The sequence below is a fragment of the Panulirus ornatus genome, chromosome 57, assembly GCF_036320965.1.
Source record: "Panulirus ornatus isolate Po-2019 chromosome 57, ASM3632096v1, whole genome shotgun sequence".
In the NCBI taxonomy this organism is placed as follows: Eukaryota; Metazoa; Arthropoda; class Malacostraca; order Decapoda; family Palinuridae; genus Panulirus; species Panulirus ornatus.
In genome coordinates this window covers 13,118,899-13,144,277 of record NC_092280.1, presented here as the reverse complement: position 1 = coordinate 13,144,277, position 25,379 = coordinate 13,118,899, and the positions used below count along the sequence as shown (strand labels likewise).

Here is a 25,379-nt window from a genome sequence, read left to right as displayed (position 1 = left end):
GCTTTTCAAAGTATTTCTCACATACACTCCTCAAAGAAAACACCTGATCCACACATCCTCTACCACTTATGAAACCACACTGCTCTTCCCCAATCTGATGCTCTGTACATGCCTTCACCCTCTCAATCAATATCCTCCCATGTAATTTATCAGGAGTACTCAACAAACTTATACCTCTGTAATTTGAGCACTCACTCTTATCCCCTTTGCCTTTGTACAATGGCTCTATGCAAGCATTCTGCCAATCCTCAGGCACCTCACCATGAATCATACATACATTAAATAACCTTACCAACCAGTTAACAATACAGTCACCCCCTTTTTTCATAAATTCCACTGCAATACCATCCAAACCCACTGCCTTGCCGGTTTTCATCTTCCACAAAGCTTTTACTACCTCTTCTCTGTTTACCAAATCATTTTCCCTAACCCTCTCACTTTGCACACCACCTTAACCAAAACACCCTATATCTGCCACTCTATCATCAAACACATTCAACGAACCTTCAAAATACTAACTCCATCTCCTTCTCACATCACCACTACTTGTTTTCACCTCCCCATTAACCCCCTTCACTGAAGTTCCAATTTGCTCCCTTGTCTTACGCACTTTATTTACCTCCTTCCAAAACATCTTTTTATATTTATATTTATTTATTATACTTTGTCGCTGTCTCCCGCGTTTGCGAGGTAGCGCAAGGAAACAAACGAAAGAAATGGCCCAACCCCCCCCTATACACATGTATATACATACACATCCACACACGCATATATACATACCTACACAGCTTTCCATGGTTTACACCAGACGCTTCACATGCCTTGATTCAATCCACTGACAGCACGTCAACCCCGGTATACCACATCGCTCCAATTCACTCTATTCCTTGCCCTCCTTTCACCCTCCTGCATATTCAGGCCCCGATCACACAAAATCTTTTTCACTCCATCTTTCCACCTCCAATTTGGTCTCCCTCTTCTCCTCGTTCCCTCCACCTCCGACACATATATCCTCTTGGTCAATCTTTCCACACTCATTCTCTCCATGTGCCCAAACCACTTCAAAACACCCTCTTCTGCTCTCTCAACCACGCTCTTTTTATTTCCACACATCTCTCTTACCCTTACGTTACTCACTCGATCAAACCACCTCACACCACATATTGTCCTCAAACATCTCATTTCCAGCACATCCATCCTCCTGCGCACAACTCTATCCATAGCCCACGCCTCGCAACCATACAACATTGTTGGAACCACTATTCCTTCAAACATACCCATTTTTGCTTTCCGAGATAATGTTCTCGACTTCCACACATTCTTCAAGGCCCCCAGAATTTTCGCCCCCTCCCCCACCCTATGATCCACTTCCGCTTCCATGGTTCCATCCGCTGCCAGATCCACTCCCAGATATCTAAAACACTTCACTTCCTCCAGTTTTTCTCCATTCAAACTCACCTCCCAATTGACTTGACCCTCAACCCTACTGTACCTAATAACCTTGCTCTTATTCACATTTACTCTTAACTTTCTTCTTCCACACACTTTATCAAACTCAGTCACCAGCTTCTGCAGTTTCTCACATGAATCAGCCACCAGCGCTGTATCATCAGCGAACAACAACTGACTCACTTCCCAAGCTCTCTCATCCCCAACAGACTTCATACTTGCCCCTCTTTCCAAAACTCTTGCATTCACCTCCCTAACAACCCCATCCATAAACAAATTAAACAACCATGGAGACATCACACACCCCTGCCGCAAACCTACATTCACTGAGAACCAATCACTTTCCTCTCTTCCTACACGTACACATGCCTTACATCCTCGATAAAAACTTTTCACTGCTTCTAACAACTTTCTTCCCACACCATATATTCTTAATACCTTCCACAGAGCATCTCTATCAACTCTATCATATGCCTTCTCCAGATCCATAAATGCTACATACAAATCCATTTGCTTTTCTAAGTATTTCTCACATACATTCTTCAAAGCAAACACCTGATCCACACATCCTCTACCACTTCTGAAACCACACTGCTTTTCCCCAATCTGATGCTCTGTACATGCCTTCACCCTCTCAATCAACACCCTCCCATATAATTTACCAGGAATACTCAACAAACTTATACCTCTGTAATTTGAGCACTCACTCTTATCCCCTTTGCCTTTGTACAATGGCACTATGCACGCATTCCGCCAATCCTCAGGCACCTCACCATGAGTCATACATACATTAAATAACCTTACCAACCAGTCAACAATACAGTCACCCCCTTTTTTAATAAATTCCACTGCAATACCATCCAAACCTGCTGCCTTGCCGGCTTTCATCTTCCGCAAAGCTTTCACTACCTCTTCTCTGTTTACCAAATCATTTTCCCTAACCCTCTCACTTTGCACACCACCTCGACCAAAACACCCTATATCTGCCACTCTATCATCAAACACATTCAACAAACCTTCAAAATATTCACTCCATCTCCTTCTCACATCACCACTACTTGTTATCACCTCCCCATTTGCGCCCTTCACTGAAGTTCCCATTTGCTCCCTTGTCTTACGCACTTTATTTACCTCCTTCCAGAACATCTTTTTATTCTCCCTAAAATTTAATGATACTCTCTCACCCCAACTCTCATTTGCCCTTTTTTTCACCTCTTGCACCTTTCTCTTGACCTCCTGTCTCTTTCTTTTATACATCTCCCACTCAATTGCATTTTTTTCCCTGCAAAAATCATCCAAATGCCTCTCTCTTCTCTTTCACTAATACTCTTACTTCTTCATCCCACCACTCACTACCCTTTCTAATCAACCCACCTCCCACTCTTCTCATGGCACAAGCATCTTTTTATTCTCCCTAAAATTTAATGATACTCTCTCACCCCAACTCTCATTTGCCCTCTTTTTCACCTCTTGCACCTTTCTCTTGACCTCCTGCCTCTTTCTTTTATACATCTCCCACTCATTTGCATTATTTCCCTGCAAAAATCGTCAAAATGCCTATCTCTTCTCTTTCACTAATAATCTTACTTCTTCATCCCACCACTCACTACGCTTTCTAATCTGCCCACCTCCCATGCTTCACATGCCACAAGCATCTTTTGCGCAAGCCATCACTGCTTCCCTAAATACATCCCATTCCGCTCCCACTCCCCTTACCTCCTTTGTTCTCACCTTTTTTCATTCTGTATTCAGTCTCTCCTGGTAGTTCCTCACACAAGTCTCCTTCCCAAGCTCACTTACTCTCACCACTCTCTTCACCCCAACATTCTCTCTTCTTTTCTGAAAACCTCTACAAATATTCACCTTTGCCTCCACAAGATAATGATCAGACATCCCTACAGTTGCACCTTTAAGCACATTAACATCCAAAAATTTCTCTTTCGCGCTCCTATCAATTAACAAGTAATCCAATAACTCTCTCTGGCCATCTCTCCTGCTTACATATGTATACTTATGTATATCTCTCTTTTTAAACCAGGTATTCCCAATCATCAGTCCTTTTTCAGCACATAAATCTACAAGATCTTCACCATTTCCATTTACAACACTGAACACCCCATGTATACCAATTATTCCCTCAACTGCCACATTACTCACCTTTCCATTCAAATCACCCATCACTATAACACGGTCTTGTGCATCAAAACCACTAACACACTCATTCAGCTGCTCCCAAAACACTTGTCTCTCATGATCTTTTTTCTCATTCCCAGGTGCATATGCACCAATAATCACCCATCTCTCTCCATCAACTTTCAGTTTTACCCATATCAATCTAGAGTTTACTTTCTTACACTCTATCACATACTCCCACCACTCCTGTTTCAGGAGTAGTGCTACTCCTTCCCTTGCTCTTGTCCTCTCACTAACCCCTGACTTTACTCCCAAGACATTCCCAAACCACTCTTCCCCTTTACCCTTGAGCTTCGTTTCACTCAGAGCCAAAACATCCAGGTTCCTTTCCTCAAACATACTACCTATCTCTCCTTTTTTCTCATCTTGGTTACATCCACTCATATTTAGACACCCCAATCTGAGCCTTCGAGGAGGATGAGTAGTCCCCGCGTGACTCCTTCTTCTGTTTCCCCTTTTAGAAAGTTAAAATACAAGGAGGGGAGGGTTTCTAGCTCCCCGCTCCCGTCCCCTTTAGTCACCTTCTACGACACATGAGGAATGCGCGAGAAGTATTCTTTCTCCCCTATCCCCTATTCCAAAAGAAGGAACATAGAAGGGGGCCAGGTGAGGATATTGCCTCAAAGGCCCAGTCCCCTGCTCTTAATGCTACCTCGCTAACGCGGGAAATGGCGAATAGTATGAAAGAAAAAAAGAAAAGAAAAATCTGTGTATGTATATGTATGTATACGTTGAAATGTATATGTATGTATATGTGCAAGTGTGGGAATTTATGTATATATATATATATATATATATATATATATATATATATATTTCTTACTATTCGCCATTTCCCACGTTAGCAAGGTAGCGTTAAGAACAGAGGACTGAGCCTTTGAGGGAATATCCTCACTTGGCCCCCTTCTCTGTTCCTTCTTTCAGAAAATTAAAAACGAGAGGGGAGGATTTCCAGCCCCCCCGCTCCCTTCCCTTTTAGTCGCCTTCTACGACACGCAGGGAATACGTGGGAAGTATTCTTTCTCCCCTATCCCCAGGGATAATATATATATATATATATATATATATATATATATATATATATATATATATATAGATATATATATATATATATATATATATATATATATATATATATATATATGCACCTGGGCATGAGAAGAAAGATCATGAGAGGCAAGTGTTTTGGGAGCAGCTAAATGAGTGTGTTAATGGTTTTGATGCACGAGACCGGGTTATAGTGATGGGTGATTTGAATGCAAAGGTGAGTAATGTGGCAGTTGAGGGAATAATTGGTATACATGGGGTGTTCAGTGTTGTAAATGGAAATGGTGAAGAGCTTGTAGATTTATGTGCTGAAAAAGGACTGATGATTGGGAATACCTGGTTTAAAAAGCGAGATATACATAAGTATACTTATGTAAGTAGGAGAGATGGCCAGAGAGCGTTATTGGATTACGTGTTAATTGACAGGCACGCGAAAGAGAGACTTTTGGATGTTAATGTGCTGAGAGGTGCAACTGGAGGGATGTCTGATCATTATCTTGTGGAGGCTAAGGTGAAGATTTGTAGGGGTTTCAGAAAAAAAGAGTGAATGTTGGGGTGAAGAGGGTGGTGAGAGCAAGTGAGCTTGGGAAGGAGACTTGTGTGAGGAAGTACCAGGAGAGACTGAGTACAGAATGGAAAAAGGTGAGAACAATGGAAGTAAGGGGAGTGGGGGAGGAATGGGATGTATTTAGGGAATCAGTGATGGATTGCACAAAAGATGCTTGTGGCATGAGAAGAGTGGGAGGTGGGTTGATTAGAAAGGGTAGTGAGTGGTGGGATGAAGAAGTAAGAGTATTAGTGAAAGAGAAGAGAGAGGCATTTGGACGATTTTTGCAGGGAAAAAATGCAATTGAGTGGGAGACGTATAAAAGAAAGAGACAGGAGGTCAAGAGAAAGGTGCAAGAGGTGAAAAAAAGGGCAAATGAGAGTTGGGTGAGAGAGTATCATTAAATTTTAGGGAGAATAAAAAGATGTTCTGGAAGGAGGTAAATGAAGTGCGTAAGACAAGGGAGCAAATGGGAACTTCAGTGAAGGGCGCAAATGGGGAGGTGATAACAAGTAGTGGTGATGTGAGAAGGAGATGGAGTGAGTATTTTGAAGGTTTGTTGAATGTGTTTGATGATAGAGTGGCAGATATAGGGTGTTTTGGTCGAGGTGGTGTGCAAAGTGAGAGGGTTAGGGAAAATGATTTGGTAAACAGAGAAGAGGTAGTAAAAGCTATGCGGAAGATGAGAGCCGGCAAGGCAGCAGGTTTGGATGGTATTGCAGTGGAATTTATTAAAAAAGGGGGTGACTGTATTGTTGACTGGTTGGTAAGGTTATTTAATGTATGTATGACTCACGGTGAGGTGCCTGAGGATTGGCGGAATGCGTGCATAGTGCCATTGTACAAAGGCAAAGGGGATAAGAGTGAGTGCTCAAATTACAGAGGTTTGTTGAGTATTCCTGGTAAATTATATGGGAGGGTATTGATTGAGAGGGTGAAGGCATGTACAGAGCATCAGATTGGGGAAGAGCAGTGTGGTTTCAGAGGTGGTAGAGGATGTGTGGATCAGGTGTTTGCTTTGAAGAATGTATGTGAGAAATACTTAGAAAAGCAAATGGATTTGTATGTAGCATTTATGGATCTGGAGAAGGCATATGATAGAGTTGATAGAGATGCTCTGTGGAAGTTATTAAGAATATATGGTGTGGGAGGCAAGTTGTTAGAAGCAGTGAAAAGTTTTTATCGAGGATGTAAGGCATGTGTACGTGTAGGAAGAGAGGAAAGTGATTGGTTCTCAGTGAATGTAGGTTTGCGGCAGGGGTGTGTGATGTCTCCATGGTTGTTTAATTTGTTTATGGATGGGGTTGTTAGGGAGGTGAATGCAAGAGTTTTGGAAAGAGGGGCAAGTATGAAGTCGGTTGGGGATGAGAGAGCTTGGGAAGTGAGTCAGTTGTTGTTCGCTGATGATACAGCGCTGATGGCTGATTCATGTGAGAAACTGCAGAAGCTGGTGACTGAGTTTGGTAAAGTGTGTGAAAGAAGAAAGTTAAGAGTAAATGTGAATAAGAGCAAGGTTATTAGGTACAGTAGGGTTGAGGGTCAAGTCAATTGGGAGGTGAGTTTGAATGGAGAAAAACTGGAGGAAGTGAAGTGTTTTAGATATCTGGGAGTGGATCTGGCAGCGGATGGAACCATGGAAGCGGAAGTGGATCATAGGGTGAGGGAGGGGGCGAAAATTCTGGGAGCCTTGAAGAATGTGTGGAAGTCGAGAACATTATCTCGGAAAGCAAAAATGGGTATGTTTGAAGGAATAGTGGTTCCAACAATGTTGTATGGTTGCGAGGCGTGGGCTATGGATAGAGTTGTGCGCAGGAGGATGGATGTGCTGGAAATGAGATGCTAGAGGACAATGTGTGGTGTGAGGTGGTTTGATCGAGTAAGTAACGTAAGGGTAAGAGAGATGTGTGGAAATAAAAAGAGCGTGGTTGAGAGAGCAGAAGAGGGTGTTTTGAAATGGTTTGGGCACATGGAGAGAATGAGTGAGGAAAGATTGACCAAGAGGATATATGTGTCGGAGGTGGAGGGAACGAGGAGAAGAGGGAGACCAAATTGGAGGTGGAAAGATGGAGTGAAAAAGATTTTGTGTGATCGGGGCCTGAACATGCAGGAGGGTGAAAGGAGGGCAAGGAATAGAGTGAATTGGAGTGATGTGGTATACCGGGGTTGACGTGCTGTCAGTGGATTGAATCAGGGCATGTGAAGCGTCTGGGGTAAACCATGGAAAGCTGTGTAGGTATGTATATTTGCGTGTGTGGACGTATGTATATACATGTGTATGGGGGTGGGTTGGGCCATTTCTTTCGTTTGTTTCCTTGTGCTACCTCGCAAACGCGGGAGACAGCGACAAAGCAAAAAAAAAAAAAAAAAAAATATATATATATATATATATACATATATATATATATATATATATATATATATATATATATATATATATATATATATATGTGTGTATGTGGGTCAGTTGGGCCATTCCTCATCTGTTTCCTTGCACTATATCTCTAACAAAGGAGATGGTGATTAAGTATAATAAACAATAGATAATATTTTTATACTTAATCGCTGTTTCCTACGTCAGCAAGGTAGCACTTGGAAACATACAAAGAATGGCCCATCCACTCATGGTAAACCAGGGAAAGGTATGTGGGGCCTGGATGTGGATAGTGAGCTGTGGTTTCAGTGCATTACACTTGACAGCTAGAGACCAAGTGTGAATGAATGGGGCCTTTTTGTCTGTATTCCTAGCACTACCTCGCTGGAGCAGAGGATAGTGATGCTGTTTTCCTGTGGGGCGGGGTAGCGAGAGGAATAGATGAAGTGAAGCAAGTATGAATATGTGCATGTGTATGTATGAAATGTCTGTGTATGTGCATGTATATGTATGTATACGTTATATATAATTATGTATATGTGCATTGCATGACAGCTGGAGACTGGGTGTGAACAGATGTGGCCTTTGTCGTCTTTTCCTGGTGCTGCCTCACGTGCGCTCGGGGGGGAGGGGGGTGCCGTTTCGTGTGTGGTGGGGTGGCAGTGGGAATGGATGACGGTGGCAGGTGTGAATGTGTACATGTGTATATATGTGTATGTCTGTGTGTGTGTATGTATAAGTGCGTTGAAGTGTGTAGGTGTGTATGTGTGCGTGTGTGGGCATGTATGTGTAGACGTGTGTGTGGGTGGGTTGGGCCGTTCTTTTGTCTGTTTCCTTGCGCTGCCTTGCTAGCAAGGGAGACAGATAATAAAAAAATAATATAGAAAACCTGGAGGAAGTAAAGTGTTTTAGATATCTGGGAGTGGACCTGGCAGCGGATGGAACCATGGAAGCAGAAGTGAGTCATAGGGTGGGGGGAGGGGGCGATAATTCTGGGAGCCTTGAAGAATGTGTGGAAGTCGAGAACATTATCTCGGAAAGCAAAAATGGGTATGTTTGAGGGAATAGTGGTTCCAACAATGTTGTATGGTTGCGAGGCGTGGGCTATGGATAGAGTTGTGCGCAGGAGGGTGGATGTGCTGGAAATGAGATGTTTGAGGACAATGTGTGGTGTGAGGTGGTTTGATCAAGTATGTAACGTAAGGGTAAGAGAGATGTGTGGAAATAAAAAGAGTGTGGTTGAGAGAGCAGAAGAGGGTATTTTGAAATGGTTTGGGCACATGGAGAGAATGAGTGAGGAAAGATTGACCAAGAGGATATATGTGTCAGAGGTGGAGGGAACGAGGAGAAGTGGGAGACCAAATTGGAGGTGGAAAGATGGAGTGAAAAAGATTTTGAGTGATCGGGGCCTGAACATGCAGGAGGGTGAAAGGCGGGCAAGGAATAGAGTGAATTGGATCGATGTGGTATACCGGGGTTGACGTGCTGTCAGTGTTTTGAATCAGGGCATGTGAAGCGTCTGGGGTAAACCATGGAAAGCTGTGTGGGGCCTGGATGTGGAAAGGGAGCTGTGGTTTCGGGCATTATTGCATGACAGCTAGAGACTGAATGTGAACGAATGAGGCCTTTGTTGTCTTTTCCTAGCGCTACCAGTATATATATATATATATATATATATATATATATATATATATATATATATATATATATATAAATTATATGGGAGGGTATTGATTGAGAGGGTGAAGGCATGTACAGAGCATCAGATTGGGGAAGAGCAGTGTGGTTTCAGAAGTGGTAGAGGATGTGTGGATCAGGTGTTTGCTTTGAAGAATGTATGTGAGAAATACTTAGAAAAGCAAATGGATTTGTATGTAGCATTTATGGATCTGGAGAAGGCATATGATAGAGTTGATAGAGATGCTCTGTGGAAGGTATTAAGAATATATGGTGTGGGTGGTAAGTTGTTAGAAGCAGCGAAAATTTTTATCGAGGATGTAAGGCATGTGTACGTGTAGGAAGAGAGGAAAGTGATTGGTTCTCAGTGAATGTAGGTTTGCGGCAGGGGTGTGTGATGTCTCCATGGTTGTTTAATTTGTTTATGGATGGGGTTGTTAAGGAGGTGAATGCAAGAGTTTTGGAAAGAGGGGCAAAAACGAAGTCTGTTGTGGATGAGAGAGCTTGGGAAGTGAGTCAGTTCTTGTTCGCTGATGATACAGTGCTGGTGGCTGATTCATGTGAGAAACTGCAGAAGCTGGTGACTGAGTTTGGTAAAGTGTGTGAAAAAAGAAAGTTAAGAGTAAATGTGAATAAGAGCAAGGTTATTAGGTACAGTACAGAGAAATTGGAGGAAGTAAAGTGTTTTAGATATCTGGGAGTGGATCTGGCAGCGGATGGAACCATGGAAGCAGAAGTGAATCATAGGGTGGGGGAGGGGGCGAAAATCCTGGGAGCCTTGAAGAATGTGTGGAAGTCGAGAACATTATCTTGGAAAGCAAAAATGGGTATGTTTGAAGGAATAGTGGTTCCAACAATGTTGTATGCTTGCGAGGTGTGGGCTATGGATAGAGTTGTGCGCAGGAGGGTGGATGTGCTGGAAATGAGATGTTTGAGGACAATGTGTGGTGTGAGGTGGTTTGATCGAGCAAGTAATGTAAGGGTAAGAGAGATATGTGGAAATAAAAAGAGCGTGGTTGAGAGAGCAGAAGAGGGTGTTTTGAAATGGTTTGGGCACATGGAGAGAATGAGTGAGGAAAGATTGACCAAGAGGATATATGTGTCGGAGGTGGAGGGAACGAGGAGAAGTGGGAGACCAAATTGGATGTGGAAAGATGGAGTGAAAAAGATTTTGAGTGATCGGGGCCTGAACATGCAGGAGGGTGAAAGGCGGGCAAGGAATAGAGTGAACTGGATCGATGTGGTATACCGGGGTTGACGTGCTGTTAGTGTTTTGAATCAGGGCATGTGAAGCGTCTGGGGTAAACCATGGAAAGCTGTGTGGGGCCTGGATGTGGAAAGGGAGCTGTGGTTTCGGGCATTATTGCATGACAGCTAGAGACTGAATGTGAACGAATGAGGCCTTTGTTGTCTTTTCCTAGCGCTACCACGCACACATGAGGGGGGAGGGGGATGGTATTCCATGTGTGGCGAGGTGGTGATGGGAATGAATAAAGGCAGACAGTGTGAATTGTGTGCATGGGTATATATGTATGTGTCTGTGTGTGTATATATATGTGTACATTGAGATGTATAGGTATGTATATTTGCGTGTGTGGACGTGTGTGTATATACATGTGTATGGGGGTGGGTTGGGCCATTTCTTTCGTCTGTTTCCTTGCGCTACCTCGCAAACGCGGGAGACAGCAACAAAGCAAAATAATAATAATAATAAAAATATATATATGGAGATCTATGAAGAATTGAACAATATATCACAAATATACATTCAAGAACCTTGCTGAGGAGTCTGGGTAACTGAAGTGCTGGAAGTTAGTGAGGCAAATGAAATCAATGCAGTGGTAAATAAGACAAAAAAGATAGAGTATGAATTCCTGACTGAAAAAGATCTTGATGCCAGAGGTCCAGACCTGGAGGGAAGAAGAAGGCATATTGTACAAACAGTTGCCATCACCAAATCTTTACACAGAGGTTTAAAGGCTTGGTTGCATCATATGGCAGTAAAGATAGCCTACAGGTGTCGTGGAATTGCCATGACGCTTTTAGATGAGGTCATCCAATTTTGCACAGATCATTGCCTTGAAGGAATTGCACTTGTTACAACAGAATGCCACTATAAGGCTCGGGAGTTGTATTACAAAAGAGGCGTTGAAGCACAGCATACTTACTTCAAATACTATTTCAATGTACAGCAGCCCATGTATATGTTCAGTTTATATTTAAAACCACCCAAGGCAGAGCTTGCAGATATTACTTCTTATTAACTCAAAATTAGTATAATGAAATTGGTGCATATGGTTTAAAACATGTGAAGCTAATGGAATTGGTGCATATGCTTTAAAACATATGAAGCTAACATTTATTTTCAAGATGCATACAGGTATGGTTTTTATTAATTTATATGTTTGTGAACATTTCCCTGGGGATAGGGGTGAAAGAATACTTCCCACGTACTCCCTGCGTTCCCTGCGTGTCATAGAAAGCGGCTAAAAGGGGAGGGAGCGGGTGGCTGGAAATCCTCCCCTCTCGTTTTTTTTTTCTTTTTCAAAAGAAGGAACAGAGAAGGGGGCCAGGTGAGGATATTCCCTCAAAGGCCCAGTCCTCTGTTCTTCACGCCACCGTGCTAATGCAGGAAATGGCAAATAGTATGAAAGAAAAAGAAAAGAAATGTGCATAAGTGGATATTTATGTACATGTATGTGTGTATGAGTGGATGGGCCATTCTACGTCTGTTTCCTAGCACTACCTCACTGACACAGGAAACAGCGATTATGTATAATAAATATTTATATATTTCTTTTCACACTTCACTGCCATTTCCTGCATTTGCAAGGTAGTGCCAGGAGCAGATGAAAAAAGGCCACATTCACTCACATCCATTCTCTAGCTGTCACGTGCTATGCACCAAAACCCCAGATCCCTATTCACAACCTGGCCCCACAGACCTTTCAATGGTTTACTCCAGCTACTTCACATGCCCTGGTTCAGTACACTGACAGCATGTCAACCCTCGTATACGTATATTGTTCCAATTCACTCTACCCCATGCACACCTTTCACCCTCCTGCATATTCAGACCCCGATCACTGAAAATCTTTTTCATTCACCCTTCAATCTCTAATTTGGCATCATCTTGTTTGTGTTCCCTCTACTTCTGACATACATATCTTCTTTATCAACCTTTCCTTACTCATTCTCTCCATATGTCCAAACCGTTTCAGCATACCCTTTTTAGCTTTTTCCACCATACCCTTTTCATTACCACACCTCTCTCTTACCCTTTCATTACCCCCTTGATCTAACCAACCTTCCACCACACACTATCATCAAACATTTCATTCCAATATCTCCACCCTCCACACAAAATCATCTATAGCCCAGGCCTTGCACCCATATAAAACTGTGGAAACTACTGTACCTTCAAACATATCCATTTTTCCCCTTCTACAAAACAATCTTTCTTTCCACATATTCTTCGATGTTCCCAGAACTTTCATCCCCTCAATCATCCTTTGACTCATTTCTGCCTCCATGGCTGTAATCATTGCCTTGTCCCTTTCCAGGTATCTAAAACACTTCACTTCTTCCAATTTTTCTCCATTCAAACTCACATCCCCCCCAGCTAACCTGTTCCTCAACCCTGCTACACCTAATGTCCTTGCTTTCACTCACATTTACTCCCAATTTCTTCTGTTCACACAGTCTTCAAGACTCAGCCACCAACTTCTGCAGTTTCACCATTGCTGTATCATCAGCAAACAATATCTGACTCACTTTCCAGGCCTTCCCATCCATTACAAACTGTGCATACTTGATATGTATTGTATATGTATGCATATGTGTGTGTATGGGCTGAGTGAAAAAAATCTTGAGTGGTCGGGGCCTGAACATACAGGAGGGTGTCTGGAGGCATGCAAGGAATAGAGTGAACTGGAACAATGTGGTATACCAGGGTAGACCTGCTGTCAATGGACTAAACCAGGGCATGTGAAGCGTCTGGGGTAAACCATGGAAAGGTCTGTGGGGCCTGGATGTGGATAGGGAACTGTTTCAGTGCATTACATATGACAGCTAGAGACTAAGCATGAAAGAATTTAGCCTTTTCTGTCTGTTTTCCTGGCGCTGCCATGCTGACTTGGGAGGTACCAACGCTATTTCCTGTGTGGCGGGGTAGAGACATGAATGGATGAAGGTAAGCAAGTATGAATATGTACATGTGTATATTCCTATGAGTCCACGGGGAAAATGAAACACGAAAAGTTCCCAAGTGCACTTTTGTGTAATAATCACATCATCAGGGGAGACACAAGAGAGAAATATAACAGTCAGTTGATATACATCAAAGAGACGAAGCTAGGACGCCATTTGGTAAACATGTGATTGTCCAAAACATACAACGAGTGTTCATAAACTTATCATTTTACAAATTTTATCAACAATAAAGTTATCTAATTTGTATAGACCATCACTAGTATTAAGATTATAATTCTTTGTGTATTTAGTAATTGAAGATTCAATGATATTTCTCTTGGTAATAGAGTTAGAGTTAATAACTGAGATGGCGTTATTAACATGTGATTGTCCAAAACATACAACGAGTGTTCATAAACTTATCATTTTACAAATTTTATCAACAATAAAGTTATCTAATTTGTATAGACCATCACTAGTATTAAGATTATAATTCTTTGTGTATTTAGTAATTGAAGATTCAATGATATTTCTCTTGGTAATAGAGTTAGAGTTAATAACTGAGATGGCGTTACTCCAGTCAATACAATGATCATAGTTTTTAACATGATTAAACAAGGCATTTGATTCTTGTCCCATTCTTATACTGTATTTATGTTGCTTAAGTCTAACAGAAAGATCCTTACCAGTCTGACCAACATAAAATTTATCACAGTTTCCACAAGGCACTTTATAGATGAATCCAAGAGAATTTTCTGGTGAATTCCTGATTAAGATATTCTTTATAGTATTATTGTTGCTAAAAAAGGCACCATTTACATTAAAGGCTTTAAGCAACATGGGAAGCAAAGTGAAATCATTATTAAAAGGGAGAACTAAAAGATTCTTGGTGTCAATGGGAGGTTTGGGCTCAACTCTATAAAATGATTTCTTTGCTAACTTAAGGGATTTATCAATGAAAGATCTAGGGTACTTTAACTTAGATCCAATAGAATATATCTTCTCAAACTCATCATCATTAAACTCTGGACTGCAAATACGTAATGCCCTAAGGAATATAGATTGAAATGATGATAATTTAACTCTGTCATGTTGAGATGAGTAATAATGGATATATGAGCATACATTGGTGGGTTTTCTGCATATGCTAAACTTAAACTTGTTTCGTTATCTATGGATCATGCAATCTAAAGATGGTAACTTACCATTATTTTCATTTTCTACAGTAAATTTGATGGAAGTACTAAATTGTTAAGTAAGGGGAGAAATATTTGTAAATTTTCTTTTGTTGGCCAAACACAAAGAACATCATCTACATACCTAAACCAAATTGCATTAGAAGGTAAGATATCCATTAATAATTTTGTTTCAAAAAATGCCAAATAAAGATTACTTACTACAGGTGAAAGAGGGTTACCCATTGCCATACCAAATTTTTGAGCATAATATTCTCCATTAAATTGAAATACACAGTCTTTTATACACAATTTTATCAGTTCAATGAAATTAGACTTTGAAACAGGTAAATGAATATCATCCAAGACATCAAATAAATATTCTAAAAGGTCATCAACTGGAACTTTAGTGAAAAGTGAGGAAACATCAAAGCTGACTAGCTTGAAATCAAAATTAACATTGATATTGTTTAGCTTGTTGACTAAATCTACATTGTTCATGATATTAGAATTTGATACCTTACCCACTAAAGGGCTTAATAAAAAACTAACCATTTTGACAATTTATATGTGATGGAGCCTACTGAACTCACTATAGGTCTTGCTGGAAAATTCTGTTTATGTGTTTTGATATGTCATTACATATATGGCAATGAAGGGGACAAAGATGACAAACTTTTGATAAGAGAACTATTACCTTTCAACAACAACTTCATTTCTTTATTGAAATGAGAATTAACTGCTTCTAAGGGATTTTTACCAAGTTTAGAATATGTTGTGTCATCATTTAGAAGATCATTCATTTTAGATAAATAGTTACTTTTGTCTAAAATCACAACAGTGTTAGCCGTATCTGCTTTAGTAATATGTATATCCTTGTCTTTTTTTTAAGATGTTAATAGCTCTTATGAATCTTTTAGGGCAATTAGCTTCCACTGGTTTTGACAAACTGGCATACACTAAACCCTTACAGATATTAATATCATCATTACTTAAATTGCTGTATTTTTCTAAATTACAAAAAGACTTTGTGACATCAACACAGCTGGCTTCTCTGATAGAGCACACCAAACTTAAACCATAGCCTAATGCACACAAGGAATCTTTATCTAGTTGTTTATTAGACATGTTTACCACAAAAGATGGATTTGTGTTCTTGGTCCAGTCGCTGTTTTCAATAAGATGGTCCAACTTACGATTCAGTGACACTTGTAGCCTATTGCATTCTTCCCTTAATTCATCATAGCAATAGTCCAACATCTGGTTCTTCCAGTGTGTTGGTATTGCCATTTGAAAGGCATGTTTCTTCTCTCTTGAAATGCAAAAAGCCTCCTCCATTTCAAGTTTCTTTAATTCAATGTTTTTCTTTAAAATAATATTTTGAAATTGGTCAAATGGTCGACCAGACAGCTGCAACAAACGTTGAGGTAGGACAGATCTTGGCATCACTTGTTCATCGAGGCATTTCCTAAGGAATTCAAATTGTAACTTAAGTTGGTGAGCCTTGATTAGTGATTTGGAGAAAGCAGTAACAAAAGGAGAAAGTCCAGGACAGCTTGTAGAGAAGTAATAGAAGAGCCATGTGGAATCCATGTTGGAAAGGATCACAATTTTGCACGTGAATATCTTAATCAGGAATTCACCAGAAAATTCCTGATTAAGATATTCACATGCAAAATTGTGATCCTTTCCAACATGGATTCCACACAGCTCTTCTATTACTTCTCTACAAGCTGTCCTAGACTTTCTCCTTTTGTTACTGCTTTCTCCAAATCGCTAATCAAGGCTCACCAACTTAAGTTATGATTTGAAATCCTTAGGAAATGCCTTGATGAACAAGTGATGCCAAGATCTGATCTACCTCAACGTTTGTTGCAATTGTCTGGTCGACCATTTGATCAATTTCAAAATATTATTTTAAAGAAAAACATTGAATTAAAGAAACTTGAAATGGAGGAGGCTTTTTGCATTTCAAGAGAGAAGAAACATGACTTTCAAATGGCAATACCGACACACTGCAAGAACCGGATGTTGGACTATTGCTATGATGAATCAAGGAAAGAATGCAATAGGCTACAAGTGTCATTAAATCGTAAGTTGGACCATCTTACTGAAAACAGTGACGGGACCAATAAACAAACCCATCTTTTGCGGTAAACATGTCTAATAAACAACTAGATAAAGATTCCTTGTGTGCATTAGGCTATGGTTTATCTACTAGATAAAGATTCCTTGTGTGCATTAGGCTATGGTTTAAGTTTGGTGTGCTCTAACAGAGAAGCCAGCTGTGTTGATGTCACAAAGTCTTTTTATAATTTAGAAAAATACAGTAATTTAAGTAATGATGATATTAATATCTGTAAGGGTTTAGTGTATGCCAGTTTGTCAAAACCAGTGGAAGCTAATTGCCCTAAAAGATTCATAAGAGCTATTAACATCTTAAAAAAAAGACAAGGATATACATATTACTAAAGCAGATACGGCTAACACTGTTGTGATTTTAGACAAAAGTAACTATTTATCTAAAATGAATGATCTTCTAAATGATGACACAACATATTCTAAACTTAGTAAAAATCCTTTAGAAGCAGTTAATTCTCATTTCAATAAAGAAATGAAGTTGTTGTTGAAAGGTAATAGTTCTCTTATCAAAAGCTTGTCATCTTTGTCCCCTTCATTGCCACATATGTGTGGACATATCAAAACACATAAACAGAATTTTCCAGCAAGACCTATAGTGAGTTCAGTAGGCTCCATCACATATAAACTGTCAAAATGGTTAGTTTCTTTATCAAGCCCTTTAGTGGGTAAGGTATCAAATTCTAATATCATGAACAATGTAGATTTAGTCAACAAAGTAAACAATATCAATGTTAATTTTGATTTCAAACTAGTCATCTTTGATGTTTCCTCACTTTTCACTAAAGTTCCAGTTGATGACCTTTTAGAATATTCATTTGATGTCTTGGATGACATTCATTTACCTGTTTCAAAGTCTAATTTCATTGAACTGATAAAATTGTGTATAAAAGACTGTGTATTTCAATTTAATGGAGATTATTATGCTCAAAAATTTGGTATGGCAATGGATAACCCTCTTTCACCTGTACTAAGTAATCTTTATATGGAATTTTTTGAAACAAAATTACTAAAGGATATCTTACCTTCTCATGCAATTTGGTTTAGGTATGTAGATGATGTTCTTTGTGTTTGGCCAACAAATGAAACTTTACAAATATTTCTCCCCTTACTTAACAATTTAGTACCTTCCAACAAATTTACTGTAAAAAATGAAAATAATGGTATGTTACCATCTTTAGAATGCATGATCCATAGATAAGGAAACAAGTTTAAGTTTAGCATATGCAGAAAACCCACCAATGTATGCTCATATATCCATTATTACTCATCTCAACATGACAGAGTTAAATTATCATCATTTCAATCTATATTCCTTAGGGCATTACGTATTTGCAGTCCAGAGTTTACTAATGATGAGTTTGAGAAGATATATTCTATTGGATCTAAGTTAAAGTACCCTAGACCTTTCGTTGATAAATCCCTTAAGTTAGCAAAGAAATCATTTTATAGAGTTGAGCCCAAACCTCCCATTGACACCAAGAACCTTTTAGTTCTCCCTTTTAATAATACTTTCACTTTGCTTCCCATGTTGCTTAAATCCTTTAATGTAAATGGTGCCTTTTTTAGCAACAATAATACTATAAAGAATATCTTAATCAGGAATTCACCAGAAAATTCTCTTGGATGCATCTATAAAGTGCCCTGTGGAAACTGCGATAAATTTTATGTTGGTCAGACTGGTAAGGATCTTTCTGTTAGACTTAAGCAACTTAAATATAGTATAAGAACGGGACAAGAATCAAATGCCTTGTTTAATCACGTTAAAAACTATGATCATTGTATTGCCTGGAGTAACGCCATCTCAGTTATTAACTCTAACTCTATTACCAAGAGAAATATCATTGAATCTTCTATTATTAAATACACAAAGAATTATAATCTTAATACTAGTGATGGTCTTTACAAATTAGATAACTTTATTGTTGATAAAATTTGTAAAATAAGTTTATGAACACTCGTATGTTTTGGACAATCACATGTTTACCAAATGGCGTTCTAGCTTCGTCTCTTCGATGTATATCAACTGACTGTTATATTTCTCTCTTGTGTCTCCCCTGATGATGTGATTATTACATGAAAGCGCACTTGGGAACTTTTCATGTTTCATTTTCCCCGTGGACTCATAGGAATAACTTGATCACGTGCAAAATTGTGATCCTTTCCAACGTGCATATATGTATAAATCTGTGTATGTAGATGTTGATATGTATATGTATATGTGCATGTATGGGCATTTATGTAAATACATATATGCGTATATTAGTAGATGGGCCATTCTTCATTTGTTTCCTTGCGCTACCTCATTGACACAGAAAACAGCAATTAAGTATAATAAATGATATAAAAAAATGTGTTTATAAGTGGATGGTCCATTCTTTGTTTCCTAGTGCTACCTTGCTGATGTGGAAAACAGCAAAGAGAATAAAAAATTATTATTACTATTACTATTATCATTTTTTTTTCATCATACTTAACTGCTGTTTCCCGCATCAGCGAAGAAGTGCCAGGAAACATATGAAGAATGGCCTATCCACTCATATACACATATATACATAAATGCCCATACATGCACATATACATATCAACATTTACATAAATGTACATTTTTTTTTCACACATATTCACCATTTCCCGCATTAACGAGGTAGCGTTAAGAACAGAGGACTATGCCTTTGAGGGAATATTCTCACTTGGCCCCCTTCACTGTTCCTTCTTTAGGAAAACTGAAAATGGAAGGGGAGGATTTCCAGCCTCCCGCTCCCTCCCCTTTTAGTCGCCTTCTACAACATGCAGGGAATACGTGGGAAGTTTACTTTTTCCCCTACCCCCAGGGATACATACATGTATATAAATAGATATATACATATACAGACATGTACATATTCATACTTGCTTGCCTTCATCCATTCCTGTCGCTACCCCGCCACACAGGAAATAGCATCCCCCACCCTCCTTCAGCGAGGTAGTGCCAGGAAAAGAGAAAAAAGGCCACATCCATTCACACTCATTCTCTAGCTGTTATGTGTAATGCACTGAAACCACAGCTCCCTATCCACATCCAAGCCCTACAAACCTTTCCATGGTTTACCCCAGACGCTTCACATGCCGAGGTTCAGTCCACTGACAGCACGTCGACCCCAGTTTACCACATCATTCCAATTCACTCTATTCCTTGCATGCCTCACCCTTCTGTATGTTCAGGTCCCGATTGCTCAAAATCTTTTTCACTATCATTCCACCACCAATATGGTCCTCTGTTTCTCCTTGCTCTCTCTGCCTCTGACAAATACATCCTCTTTGTCAATCTTTCCTCACTCATCCTCTCTATACGTCCAAACCATTTCAACACACCCTCTTCTGCTCCTCAACTACACTCTTTTTATTACCACGCATCTATCTTACCCGTTCATTACTTAATCAAACCACCTCACACCACATATTGTCCTCAAACATCTCATTTCCAACACATCCACCCTCCTCTGTACAACCCTTTCCATAGTCTACGCCTCACAACCATATAACATTGTTGGAACTACTATTCCTTCAAACATACCCATTTTTGCTCTCTGAGATAACATATTCTCCTTCCACACATTCTTCATCGCTCCCAGAACCTTGGCTCCCTTCCCCACCCTGTGACTCACTTACATTTCCATGGTTCCATCCACTGATAAGTCCACCCCCAGATATCTAAAACATTTCACTTCCTCCAGTTTTTCTCCATTCAAACTGACAATTTAACTGGTCCCTCAACCCTAATGAACCTAATAACCTTGCTCTTATTCACATTTACTCTCCATTTTCTTCTTTCACACACTTTTCCAAACTCAGTCACCAACTTCTGCAGTTTCTCACCCAAATCAGCCACCACCACTGTATCATCAGTGAACAACAACTGCCTCACTTCCCAAGCCCTTATCCACAACAGACTCCAAACTCACCCCTTTCTCCAAAACTCTTGCATTCACCTCCCTAACAACCCCATCCATAAACAAATCAAACAACCATGGGGACATCACACACCCCTGACGCAAACCGACATTCACTGGGAACTAATCACTCTTCTCTCTTCCTACTCGTACACATGCCTTACATCCTTGGTAAAAACTTTTCACTGCTTCAAGTAACTCATCTCCCACACCATATACTCTTGAAACCTTCCACAAAGCATCTCTGTCAACCCTATCATATGCCTTCTCCAAATCCATAAATCCTACAAACAAATCCATCTGTTTTTCTAAGTATTTCTCACATATATTCCTCAAAGCAAACATCTGATTCACACATCCTCTACCACTTCTGAAACCACACAGCTCTTCCCCAATATGATGCTCTGTACATGCCTTCACCCCCTCAATCAATACCCTCCCATGTAATTTCCCACGAATACTCAACAAACTTATGCCTCTGTAGTTTGAACACTCACCTTTATCCCCTTAGCCTTTGCACAATGGCACTATGCGTGCATTCCGCCAATTCTCAGGCACTTCACTGTGGTCCATACATACACTGTCCTTACCAACCAATCAATAACACAGTCATCCCCTTGTTTAATAAATTCCATTGCAATGCCAACCAAACGCGTCGCCTTGCTGGATTTCATACTTGATCACCATTTCCTTGTGTATGCAAGGTAACACCAGGAACAGACAAGTAAAGGCAGCATTTATTCACATCCAATCTCTAGATGTCATGTGCAATTCACCTAAACCATAGCCCCCATCCACTAGGCCATACAGATCTTTTCATGGTTTTCCCTTGCTACCTTACAGGCCCTGATCACTCAAAATCTTTTTCACTCCATCCTTCCAAATGCCAACTTGGTCTCCCCTTTTCCCCTGTCTATTCACTTCTTACATAAAAATCCTCTGTCAGCTTACTGTGCGCTGCCACCTCAGCTACCATCCAAGCTTGGTGCACGGCCTTGAAACTGAGAAGTGAAACTCAATAACTATTATTCATCTAAAGGTGCCACCAAATTCCATAAATACATCTGGATGTGTGAAGTGTGACTTCATAAAAATGATTCACTCTAGAGACATAATGATGATAAAAGCATGATATCATTACCCAAAAGCAAAATATTTCAGAATCTAGTTCTGATGGCTTTTTCATTTTCTATGAATTTGGTTACCTTGACAATTGGAGAAACTAAATATGCACTAACTTATCTGTATATGCCTTACTGACAAAGCAGTCCAATACAGAATTTGTATATCAAGGAATGCGTGTTCAAAGCTCCTAGGTGGCTAACATTAAACTATTTACGTTTAACTTTTGTGTGCTTCAACTTTTTGCAGATGTTGTTTGCTTAGGTTTAGTTATGCAATGATACATTAGAAAATACATTAATCAACCGATCAATTCTTGATTAAGTAATAATCAAAATCACGAGCATGGCCTTATTACCTTATATTTTGACAACTAATATCAGTCCAGCGGTCATGAAGCTGTAAAGATAAATTCTGTGCATGTCTGGTGGAGGTAATTGGAAATTGGTCAACATATTCAGTCTTCTTGAAGAAAACTCTAGTGTATATAATAAGGTTTCAAATTACAGCAGTACAATAACCTAACATACCTCTATAATGTTAAAGCCTGGAAAAAAGAGGGAAGGGATATGTGTAAATAATGGAATGGCCTATATATGCTGGGTTAGGCATATGAAATTAACAGAATGGACAAGTTAATGTAATATCATAAATATTTTGTATGTTATGGTTTGACATATAATATAAATCAGAGTGTATACATGACTCAATGAAATCCTTTTAATTACAGTTTAACAGATTTCAGTCCCAGAAAAGATTTCATGATAACCTCCATTCTTCATGTAAATGCAAGAGGGATACATACTCTGATACACATATCTATGATACATCAGTATCAAGCCAATCAATCAAGCTAATGAAACCCCAGCTAAGGTTTCAAATTACAGGAGTACAATAACCTAATGTACCTCTATAATGTTAAAGCCTGGAAAAAAGAGGGAAGGGATATGTGTAAATAATGAAATGGCCTATATGCTGGGTTAGGCATATGAAATTAACAGAATGGACAAGTTAATGTAATATCATAAATATTTTGTATGTTAAGCTTTGACATATGATATAAATCAGAGTGTATACATGACTCAATGAAATCCTTTTAATTACAATTTAACAGATTTCAGTCCCAGAAAGGATTTCATGATAACCTCCATTCCTCACATGCAAATGCAAGAAGGGATACATACTCCGATATACATATCTACGATACATCAGTATCAAGCCAATCAATCAAGCTAATGAAACCCCAGCTAGGGGTAGCTGCAGTTTAATCACATCACACAATGCAATAATAACATGACTACTTTTTAACTGTGCATCATTATCATATTTGTTACGTATGATTTCAATTTATACCATTATTGTAGTATGCAAAGAGTAAAATTCTAGTAACAGTTGCTGAGGACGAATTTCAGTATCATTTTGCTCTGAGCAGCATGAAATATTCTAAGAATAGTGGGTGTTAGGCACATCAGGGGAAAAATATGGAAATTTTAAATGCAAAGGTACATGCAAAACATTGACCTTAACCAATATAAAATAATTAGAGCTGAAATACATAAGCATAAAATTTGTCTCCATGTCTGTTCACTATACACAGTCTGTTGACATCTAATGCCACTTACATGGCACTCATCAATTAGAGGGACTGACAATTCTAACTCAACTAAAATACTGAACCTTAAAAACTGACTGCTAGGGAGGACAGGTAAGGTCTTCACTAAGTCTATACCGCCTTTACAGTAAATGTACCAACTTTTCTCCGAAATATATCAATAAAAATTCCATTATTACCTTATAAAATATCGTTTAATATGAATGAAAAGTCAGACCAATTCTCTTCTGGTATTTCTGTAACGACAATGAACCATAACGCCAATGAAACAAAAGAACACACCTACCAATAGTTTGTTTCGAGATAAAGCTAAAAAAATAAGGCGTTCATTTCTGTAATAAAAAAAAAAAACATTACCGGGTCCGCTATGGCATATGATATGCCCAACCCGGACATTACAGTTCCTGCAGTGTACTGAAGATGATGGAAATGGCCTCCGAAGTGCAGGAAAACATTTTCAGTTACCAGCCCTCATAGACCACATCACTTATATGTCAATATCCTCCAAAATACCTTTTGATAATAGTTACAGTTCGACTCATTCTGGGTCATACTCGTTGATTTGGGTCATAAATACCCTGATTTAAAACAATACCCAGTTAAAATACGATTACTATAAGCAACAATACCTTCTTATATGCCCATGAAATTCTATCAAGAAATGAAAATTGTGTGTGCCAAACATGCAGATTTTGTGATTCAGGCGTCTATGGATAGTTATAAAGAACCTTTAGATGAATGTAAGAAAGTCAGCAAATATTCACTACCCTGTTTCTTACCAGTCATAACACTCATATAACAAAATATAGAAAATACTTGAGAAATGATACAAAAATACTAAATACGCTAATTAATTCAAATGTTTCATTTCAACGTCAACATTAATATATCATTGTGCATATTAAGACGACATACAAGTTCAGGCACTTAGCGTCCCCTGATCAGCTGTTGGCAGACAGTCTGAGCTTCAACTGATCCACCTAGAAATAGAGTTATTCAAATCGCTCGGGAAATTCCTGTGTAAAAGCCATGAATAAAAACAAAATGATTCCATACATTGAAATTAAACGTCACTGAAAATTCTTACGTCTTGTTATTATTCCCAATGATCGACCAGAGAAGCAGGAGCGTCACATGTGTGTAAGTTTGTTTCACTACCATCTACTGCTCCAGTGGTCACAGTCCTCATCATATATAGCCAGCTTTATGTCGCACGTAAGTATAACTTGACCTCGTGTTGCAGTCTTGAAAGTTAGAATACATAAATCTCTTCACCTGGAATATATTTATCGCTGGGTTGTGCTTAGCTGGTTCTTCGTCTTGTGTTGGATGTGTTCAGAAGGTACCCGCCATGGGTTAACATGGCCAACAACAGACTTGTTCAAACTTCCAGAAATCATTTCAGGTCACACAACCATCCACCTTGTACCGTCGAAGGTCGAACCATTCTCAAGATATTATGTATATATCTATGGTGGACCAAAACCATCCTTATTTCATAATGGGTCTGCTTAACCATATGTTTTTCGTGGTAATGACGTCGTCAGTTATATATATATATATATATATATATATATATATATATATATATATATATATATATATATATATATATATATATATATGGGAGTATGTGATAGAGTGTAAGAAAGTAAATTCTCGATTAATATGGGTAAAACTGAAAGTTGATGGAGAGAGGTGGGTGATTATTGGTGCATATGCGCCTGGGCATGAGAAGAAAGATCAAGAGAGGCAAGTGTTTTGGGAGCAGCTGAATGAGTGTGTTAGTGGTTTTGATGCACGAGACCGGGTTATAGTGATGGGTGATTTGAATGCAAAGGTGAGTAATGTGGCAGTTGAGGGAATAATTGGTATACATGGGGTGTTCAGTGTTGTAAATGGAAATGGTGAAGAGCTTGTAGAT

The 25,379-nt window shown here is 39.2% G+C and overlaps 1 protein-coding gene and 1 pseudogene across 1 annotated transcript in view; one reads left to right on the top strand and one right to left on the bottom strand.

The window, feature by feature from the left end:
* LOC139766182 (piwi-like protein Ago3) overlaps nucleotides 1-24,840 on the bottom strand; it is a 471,290-nt gene extending 446,450 nt beyond the window's left edge. Inside the window, exon 1 of the mRNA XM_071694451.1 lies at nucleotides 24,543-24,840. The gene's annotated coding sequence lies outside the window, so the exon portion shown is untranslated. The remainder of the gene's footprint in view (nucleotides 1-24,542) is intronic.
* On the top strand, nucleotides 11,009-11,595 carry LOC139766181 (uncharacterized; annotated as a pseudogene).
* Nucleotides 24,841-25,379: the final 539 nt, after the last annotated feature.